We start from the raw sequence: 10,131 nt of genomic DNA, 5'->3' as shown, positions 1-10,131 counted from the left end.
ACCTGAGTGTTCAAGCAGGAGCATTTGACCCCTCTCACCATGAACAGGAAGCCTCCACATGCTTGTGTCTGACACTCATCAGTCCTGCATCACATCCAAACGCTTCTGACTCCATCTTGGGCATCTGGGGTGTGCTCCAGAAAGCAGGATTGATAAACCTTCTGCTAAACCCTGAACTCTGGGTTGATTAACCCAGAACCTGCTTACCCTGAGTATGTCAGTTTCAAAACACCTGAGAAGAGTTAGGTTAATCTACCTCCTGTCGGTAACCCAGAGTTAACAGAGGCTCGTCAGACAGGTGGGGAGTCACAGCTCAGCGTGAGCGAGCAGGAGGACCCAAAAGCACAGCTCGGGAGACAGGACTTAAAGCAAACAGGGTTTATTGGTTTCGAAAACCAAACAGCAGGAAAAAACGGAATCAAGCAGGCAATCGTCAAAACCAGTAATCAAAAGATTCAGCAGAGGTACAGGCAGGGACAAGGCAAAAACACAGTCAAGGTACAGGCACGATTCAAAAACCATGGACTTACTAGAATTCACTGGAAGGCTGACAAACCGGGTGCTTGAACAACAATCTGGCAAACAAGAGTGGTGAGTATTGGTGCTTAAATGCCGGAGAGTAATTACTGATTGGAAACAGCTGGTGATCACATGCCTGAAAAGCAAAGGTGAAATAAGCAAGACAAGACAGAACCGGGAGTGTAGGAAAATAAAACAGGAAATGAACATGACAACCCATAACAACACAAGAACAATCCTGGTTCATGACATGGGGGCCACCACCACCTCTCCTCACCCCATCTGAGGAGCTGGCTCTGTCCTGGGTGGCCGATGGTCGATGGCATTCCTGGGGGCACCTTATCCTACACTACCTCCCATGACATGAGTTACTTAGTGAAATGTAAGTTTACCACAGTAGTACTGTTGGGGATATGAGAGGACCACAACTGATAATAATGGGATTTATATCTCGAGAGTGGAGATACCAATAATGTCTGTAGTTTAAATTCACAAATTAGCTGAAATATACATAACTATATGACAAAGGTCTATAGTTAGGTAAGAGAAACACTTAAATATTATTGATTAATATTCATTAATTGAATTAATATTTACTAATATAAATAATTTAGGGGGGCACCACCCTGTTACCAGGGACCAATAACCAATTTGTAATAGCCAATACAGTCTCAATAGTATTTAAGTTAGTTGAAGAATGAGCTCCGTACCATAGCCAACTCAATTCACCAGTGCTGTAAAACCATATACAAATAATCACAGACAACAACCAATCAAAGTATGAACGCTTATTAAACAATTAATAATAACTCGACTCGGCAAATCACAACTTAATCTTATGTTTATCGTAATCGTATGTTTATGCGCGTCACCTGAGATGAAAGGTGTGTGTGTGTGTGTGTGTGAGAGAGAGAGAGAGAGAGAGAGAGAGAGAGGCAGCAGGGAGAGCGCGCCCTTCTTTTAGGGGCGTGGTGAGGTGGCACAGCTGTGCGCGTGAACCCTTTGAATGGAGCGCGCGTGTCTGGCGCTCACAGGGAAAGAAGCGTGTAAAGGAGTGTGAAGTGGGACTAGCGTGAATAAGGCTTGTGGTCTCAAAAACACGTAGAGATAAATTCGGCGATATAGTCACGTGATCGCGGAAGCGATAAGGCACTTAAGATCACGATCACAGATTACAGCACTTCAATGTGCACCTCTTAGATTTACGCGGATCTATAACAGTCACATAATCGCGGAAATACACAGTGATCAGATCGCGTGTTCATCAACAGGAAAAGAAAACAACATATCAATAAAACAATGACTTATCCCCTAAGAGTTCTACTCTGCTCAGACTTAGAATAATTTCTCTGCCTTACTGCTTAATCCTGGTGGGAAGATTCGGCGTTGCGTGCGTGTGTGCTTGCGCTGTTGCGGTGATCGCGTCGTGATCAGCTGAGGTGGCAGCCAGTGAGACAATTAAGCTATACCACTATAGGTTTCCTGCCGGGTGGCTGGGAGTAGATGGGTGATCAGGCCCGTTCTCTGTGGCGATGTCCACTGTGGTTACACTGCTGGCTGCGGTGGAGGCTCCAGGCGTGCCAGGGGCAGATGGAAGCTCCAGGTGGACGGAGAGAAGAAAGGTCTGCAGCGGACTTGAGGTAGAAAGGACAAGGGTCGAAGAGAACAAGGGATGAGTCTTTGGTCACATCAGATTTCATAGCCGTGTTTTCGGTCACGCCCGTCCTATTGTTTGGTCCAATCAGGATGGCTGACGTCCAAGTTCCTCCACCGTTTGTCGTTTGTATCAGCGGGGAGTTCGGACGTCTCAGCGGGGGAGCCAGGTATGGTACCCCAGCCTTGTTTCCACTCACTACTATCAGGATGAAGACATTACATGCAGGCCGCAGTGCCTCCTTTGTTTGAGCATGTGGGACCTTAATAATAATTCTTTTATAACAGATTATACACATAAAGTCCCCCAACAGTACTAATTTATCTGATTGTTTTATGACTTTAAATCACTTACTATCTCTGTCGCTAAAACCTTTGAATGTGCTTAACATTAGTATGCAGGCTCATTTTATTTAACTTCATATGCTGCATAGGCTTCTACAATGTTGTAGTACTTTATTTCACATTGATCTTATGGGTTGTATTGCCTTGCAGCCACTGATGGACGGATTGTATAATTGGACCCTCCAGAAAGCACACAGTCTGTGACATGTGTAAGGGATTTGTTGCCAGATACCTGTAGTTTTTTTGTTTTATTGCCAGGTAAAGTATATTTTCATATTTCCACTGTAGGATGAAGATGAAGACCACTTCTGCTGGGGCAGAATTGGACGGGGGGATTTACTGTAAATGCAGATGAGGGTCGATTTATGTCATCACAAAATCTAAGCAGTGTAAGAATTTGTCTGCAGTTGTATTTTCCTCACATAATGTTTTATATATAATTTTATTACATACAAATATTCCTTTTTTAATGCCTTCCTAGAGCTGTATAAGGTCCATCTTCAACAACAAATCAACTTGAGATGGATCTTATACAGCTCAAAATAGAGGAGAAAGGACTGGCCATAAAAAGGCTAAACTCGAAATTGAAATACTGGAGCACCGCCTTAAGGTTAGGACTTTAACTGAACATTAATGTTACAATTTGAAGTGCGGTTGTGTGAAGCAGTGTAAATATTGTTCCTTTTTTTCAGGACAGGAAGAAATAAAGGGCACTCTTGATGCAGGAACCTTTTAAAAAAGTGATTCTGACAAATCATGTGTCTTCCAAGAGTCTTCCATCCCTGTGGTCTATTTGGTTCACTACTGGATCCTCTTGGTCATCTTCATCAGGACAAGGAGGGTGGCTCACTTCCTTTATCGGCAATGTTGTGAAGGACCACACAACCCACTATAATGTCACATGTGTTGGAAAAATACTGCATTTAATCATTGAAACATATTTTCATGAAGCCTCGTTAGCTGTGCTATAGCTTTGAAGTTTCCTTCCTTCTGCTCTGCAAGAAATAGGGAGTACCGGTGTGTAGCATCCTTATCTGATGAGCCCAATGCTTGCTTTGTGCAGAAAATATTTCCCATGTACTGTGTGACTATGCACCTCGCAGAATGCAATACATATTATGAGCTGAATCCTTCTCTTCAGTGAGAGGAAGTTGCCTTTGCTGTAAACTGCTCACTCCTTGCAAGTAAAATCCTGTAAAATCCTGTCTCAACTGATTGTGTCTGCTTTATTTAAGATTTACAAAGGGAACTAACAATTTCCCTAACAACATGCCCTCTCTGGACTGACCCCGAGGCCACGTAGACACTGGAACCTCGCCTTCAGGGTGCCTATGGTCATCTCCACCTTGGCCCGTGTTCTGCTGTAGGCCTGGTTGAAGTGTCTGTGGTACAGGCTCAGGTTCAAGGTAGGGTGTCATCAAATGGGTAGCCATTGTAGTCTCCTGTAATGATTGAAATGTGTAAAACAATACAGTAGAAACATAAACTTGTGTAAACTAGTTCATACAGATACAAACCCTGTTAAAACATGTGGCATAGTGATGACTCTAATGCACTGACCCTAGTAATTTGGCTTCAACATTAGTGATGAGATGAGTTGAATCGCATATTACCTAGTTAGTGGAAACAGTAATGAGTTTAATGGTTTTTAAAACTGAAAGATTCTGAACAGGAAATAATAGTTACCTGCGCATTGACACTGTGAAATGACTATTAACATAGTCTCCCTCACTGACTGAAGGAGTTTTAATAGGAATGCGGATGTGATCAAAACACCCAATAACATTTGGAAACCTTGAAATGGAAAGTAGTAAAGTAATACGGAAAGTGTGTGTGCAGTCCGTACGAGGTGTACGTATTAAAATATGTGTCATAGATTATTGTAAGACAAACCTGCCACTCTGTGGAATTCTTCTTTAATGACACGCAGAGGTTTGTGGCCAGGGAACCGTTTTAGTGCCAGACACACGGTACAAACTGCTCTACACACCATTGCTTTTCCCACATGCTCTGCATCGCCCAAATTAAAAAAAAAAAGTCTGATGCAAAAAACGAGCCACGCACAGAATGCTTTCTGTGGTAAGTGCAGACCCGTGTTTTTTTTTATGTTTAAAATTAACGGTTTCAAATGGTATGTTAAATATATTAACGACAACTTGGCAGCATAACCTGCTTCAGAGCAGGTTATGCTGCCAAGTTGTTATGGTTACATACATTCCCTGAAAGTTACCTCCGTTTTTGGAACTGAAAGGTGAGGTTAATCACTAACGTACCCTCAAACTTACCTGGGTATGTCACATAACCCGCTTTCACACCCCAGGCCTCTCAACATCCACAAGCTTTTACATAGCACAGTGACATCAGAGTTTACACTTTGGTTGTGATGCAGTTTTTCTTTAATTAATCGTTTATTAATCAGTTCATTAGGTTAATGAACAAACTATGTTTGTAGTTGGGTTTTTGAATAGTGTGAATGATTTGGATCCAACTGTCTTATTAAAAGGTTTGTCATAACCATATGCTATGCTATCGGCACACAGAACCATCCACCTAACGCATAACGTACACACCGTGGATGACAAAGAGGTCAGAGGTCAGGGACATGGAAGAACCAGGACAGGTAGAGGAAGACACACTAGCATAGACACAATGACATGAGGTCGAAATAACACAAACACCAACCAGAACACTCCCTGGAGGGGAAGTGGAGCTGGAGTGAAATGATGCCTACGTACAGTAAGAAACTGCTAGACGCATTTGACTCAAATAAAGCTGGAAAGCTTCTAAAGTTGGAGCTTTAGAAATGTGAATAAAGAGGAAGAAGTGCTGATGTCCTGGCTCTGTGCTGACCTGCAAAGTCCTGGCACTGTGGCTTCCAGCTGGTCTGTCTGCATGCCACTTTGCCCTCACACATGTTGTCCACTAGTAGGAGTCTCCTTCTCAGCTCAGCTCAAGCTGCAGCTGATCAACTTGGGGGGGGGGGGGGGAGACACAGTTCAGTAGGCTGACTGCGGTGGGGAATAAGCTGTTTTTGTGGCGCAAGGTCCTAGTCCTGATTCACCAACATCTTCGCATGGAGCTTGAACTTCTTCAGCTGCCTCAGGAAGTACATCCTCTGCTGAGCCTTCTTGGTGATGGAGCTGATGTTCTGCTCCCACTGATAATAGTGCCCAAGAAGCAGAAGGACTCCACAGAGGTCACCGGGTGAGGATGATAGGGGGAGGGGGGGTGGGTACTTCCTGAAGTCAACTGTCATCTCCACTGTCTTCAGAGCATTGAGCTCCAGGTTGTTAGTGCTGCACCGTGACACCAGACTGACTATCTCACTCCTGACTCATCTTCATCAGAGATAAGGTCGGTGAGGGTGGGGTCATCAGCAAACTTCAGGAGATTGACAGACTGGTGTCCAGATTTGCAGCTGTTTGTGTACAGGGAGAATAACAGGAGTGAAATGACACAGCCTTGGGGGAAACCAGTGCTAATGGTCCGGGAATCAGAGACAAGCTTGCCCAGTCTCACATACTGCTGTCTGCGAGTGAGGAAGTCTGTGATCCACCTGCAGATGGAGTCGGGCACATTCAGCAGGGAGCAAAGATGGAACTATTGTTTGGAAGGCAGAGCTGAAGTCAACAAACGGGATCCTGGCTTAGGATCCTGGAGAGTCCAGATGCTGGAGGATGAAGTGGAGCGCCATGTTTACAGCATTGTCTACAGATCTGTTGGCTCTGTAGGCAAACTGCAGGGGGTCCAGGAGAGGGTCTGTGATGTCTTTGAGGTAGGAGAGGACTAGACGCTTAAAAGACTTCTTGACTACAGAGGTCAGGGCCACAGGTCTGTATTAGGTGTTAGGACTGCCTGCTGCCTGTTCAAAGCGGCAGTAGAATATATAGAGGTCATTGGCCAGACGCAACTGCACACCTGAGTGTGCGCCTCTTCTGATGTGCTTTACCTTCTTACGTGATTCCTGGATCTAAATAGCAAATAGCAAATCCATGGTAGAAGCGAAAAATGTAGGGAATAAGTCCATAGGGAGTTGTAGCTCTGATATTCATGAGCGAATCTCTGGAGAGAGTCCAGAATTGTGGCAGGAGACTAAATGAAAACATAAAACAAGACAAAGTAGAGTGCACCAAAACACAGAGGCAGCTGTCCGTGGTGCCATCTTAAAAGAAAGCCTTGATATGTTTCTGGAGCTGTGATAGAGCTTTTGGAATTTGTTGTAAACCATTTTTTATGTTGGACTTGCCACCGTTCATCCAATAACTACCGTCTGGTTGTTCTATGTTGCGTCCCTTAACATCCATGAGCTGGGATGGAAGTGTTAGTCAGTGTTAGTGTCAGGCTCTGACAGTGTTACATCCTGATGAACTGCAGGCGATTAACTTATAGCATCATATGAAAACGCTAAACTTACTAATTTATATTATTTCTGCATATGTTTTAAAAATAAAGTAAATAAAGTATTATTAAAAAATTAAAACAGCAGATAATGACCCTGCACCTAACATAAGGTGTGATGAAGCAGATCAGATTAGTCTGCATAGGGTCTAAGTCATAAGTCATAAGGACGCAGATGTCTGTCAGAGGAGCCTTGAAACTCATACACAAACCCATGTAAGTAATCTGTTATTATCACTCGCTCAGGTCTGTGGTCAGCAATCCACTCATTAATATAGGTACCGTCTAATCAAGAACAAAATCTTTCAGTATTCCAACCAAAACATGGTAAACAAATTCCTTATTCCTTCCTTGTGTTTGTGTGATCTAACCTTAGGTTTATTCAGCAGCTAATGCATTACTAAAGCACTGCTGTGTATTCATCACAATACAATACACTGCAGAACTATTGTCAATATGAGGAAGTTTGCTGCCATAGCCTTGACCTGTAGTGGAGCCAGCCAACAGCCACACTGGTGCAGTCAGCGACCTGCTGAGGTTTATTCATATTTACGTCTGTCCTCTGGTGTTCCAGTAATTTGTAACTCCTGGCAAGATACAATAGGTTACTGTGCTTCCATCTTTGCAGAGAGCTAAATAATGCTTCTAACGGGAGGGGTCTTTATGGCAGAATGTTGACCCAGACAGCAAGGACGCATTGTACAAAATACGAGATGACTGGCAGCATGGTTTGCCTCTAATACTGGTGTAACAGGCAGCTGGACTAGTGCATTTATGGTTTATTTGGCCTCGACACTTTATTGTATTTCCTTCCTACTTTGCCGAGACCCTGGGGACGTCTGGCCCCAGCTGGTGCCTTATTGGCGAAACTTGAGCTCAATCAGGAGGATAGACTCCCGCAATAAGGATCTCTTGATTGTGCCGTGTCAGAGATTCTGCATCCAAGTGGACTTTCTGAGTAGAGGAGAGCATTATAGAGTCCAATATGTCATCCAGACATGTTCATTAAGTTTAATGGGGCCACCAGTAATCACATCTTCAGTTGACGCTGCAGTAAGTGATATCTAGACTAATGCAGAGCAGAGGTTGATTCACTGCAGGTGATGTTTGATATCGTCTTTGTAGTGGAATGGACAGACGTCTGCTATGAGCGACTCAGCACTCATATGGATATTTAACCTCAGGAACCCACTGTAGGACAGTGAATGGACTCACTGTATTACTGTACTGAAGGTTATAAATAAACATGAAATCTGAAATGCAAAGGCAGTTGGTGTGGGCACATTTCTACAAACTCCTGACAAAACTCTTTAGCCTGGTGGTTACCACCTGGTTCTAAATCTGTTACAATATGTCCAGTTAATAACAGACTGGGGAACCTGATGTGGTAACACTAACAGGATTAAAGGTTGTAAAACGTCCAACAAGTAAAGAAACAAGCAACAAAACAAATTGGACCAGTGCTAAGAAAAGGGTCAAAGTAGAAGGGACACATGTTGAACTGATGTAAACTGGTAAGGGTGGTTATGTACAGAGTGATCAGTCCAAGAGGAGGTCCTAAGAGGACGGAGCAGGCGGCCATCCAGTGTGTTTAAACATTTATTATGTTCAATAAATGGATCATTATCATTCACCTCAAATCAAATACTAACGATTCTATGTCCAAGTCCAACCTAACATGCGGTATTAAATGTGTATGAAGTGACAAAAGAAGGCCTGGGCGTGGAATCAGAACAGACCAAAATCCAGGTCTTCAGAGTTAATTAGGGTGATTATGGACGGACGGTGTCGGAGCCATTAAAGCTGCTTGTGCAGTCACTCAGATGTTTCCTGCCAGTGTCTGTCAGTCTTTCCTGCCCTGCAGTGAAGCACAGGATTCAGCATGTTACATTTTTTACTCTGATGCTTAATGCTGCAGAATTCTAACTTCTGCTCCAATGCACGTCATTTAAAAGCTTAAAAGCAGCAGGGAAATGTGCAAAATGGAAGATAGTTTAGTTTAATGTGCTCAGATGTTTTTCCTCTGTAATCATCTAAACTTTAACTAAATTTCTATCGACTAAGCGAGGAATTACAAACAGAGCAGAGGGTTTGGAGCCTGTCACAACCGATTCACAACAGGAAATAAGTCAGGCAATGCAACGAAGAGAGAGCTGCTGAAATACAACAACCAGCATGATTCAAGCAGTGAGGATGCAGCACAGAGCGACAAGCATGTGATGATGGTAAACGAAGCATAAGGCTGCTGTGAGTCACTGCAGCAATAGATGACGAACACGTTCAAAAATACCAGCTGTGTTACCACAGATGCTCAGACAAACAGAGAACATTGAACGTGGCACTGCACTACTCTGGTCTGGAGCCTTCCAAGACAAGCCAGAGCTACATGACACACAGCATCAGCTCAAACTGGTGACGTCAGCCAGCTATTATGGTCTGTTATCCTGTCAGTGGACAGGTACTGAAGCACAGCAGTGATGTTCTGGGGTAAAACTTAAATGTCACGCAGTACAGATGAGGCCATCATGATGATGAGGTCAAATCTGACTGAGCTAATAAAATGCCATTAATCTAGAATTACCCAGCAATATGTGTCAACACAGGTAGATACAGTAGAAAGAAGAAAACTTCCCAGAATTCATAGGAACAATGTTGAAACAACTTACGGCAAAACATGCAAATCACAGGAGACTGAGGAAAAGTACCAGGAACTGAACATCAGGTTACAGAACCTCCGCCTGGATCTCAGACTTCTAACCTTCCAGATTCATTCATGTTCTACATATGGACCCCACACATGAAACAACCACTGACTTGCCACCACAGAAAGTCAGAAGATCAATTATGGATTTATAAATGCACCATTGTGAACATGTGCCAGTTACCATGACGACCAGGCAGCTGTAAGTGTTGTATTGTTGTCATCACCTGCAGCAGTTGCTCCTTTAATTAATCAGATTAACCTGGTTTCTGCCACAGTCCTTATTTTCTTTTTACACTCAAGAGAACAAGTCAGATAATGACATAAAATGGTTAAAGGTAAATATAAGATGTCACAGTTTTCTCACACAATCCCTCAGACTTCAGTGTTGAGCATAAATCTCTCCATGCTGGGCTGGGCTTTTCAGTGAGCATCCTGCACTATTGATTGATTTAAAAGTCTACAACTGTTTACGGTCTATCAAGGCTTCAAGTCATTACTAGCACACAGATAAT

General features: G+C 43.3%; 1 long non-coding RNA gene across 3 annotated transcripts; it reads left to right on the top strand.

The window, feature by feature from the left end:
- The first annotated feature begins 1,835 nt into the window (after positions 1-1,835).
- LOC114868082 (uncharacterized) lies at positions 1,836-3,803 on the top strand. 3 transcript variants are annotated; one of them, XR_008696415.1, is made up of 4 exons: positions 1,836-2,342; positions 2,668-2,726; positions 2,806-2,906; positions 2,999-3,803. It is a non-coding gene; the product is annotated as an uncharacterized LOC114868082 (long non-coding RNA). The 3 variants fall into 3 exon arrangements; XR_008696414.1 differs by having other exon boundaries at positions 2,806-3,127; positions 3,210-3,803; XR_005898504.2 differs by having other exon boundaries at positions 2,806-3,803.
- Positions 3,804-10,131: the final 6,328 nt, after the last annotated feature.

This window comes from Betta splendens, chromosome 13 (assembly GCF_900634795.4).
Source record: "Betta splendens chromosome 13, fBetSpl5.4, whole genome shotgun sequence".
Lineage (NCBI taxonomy): Eukaryota > Metazoa > Chordata > Actinopteri > Anabantiformes > Osphronemidae > Betta > Betta splendens.
This window is presented reverse-complemented; position numbering and strand designations above follow the sequence as displayed.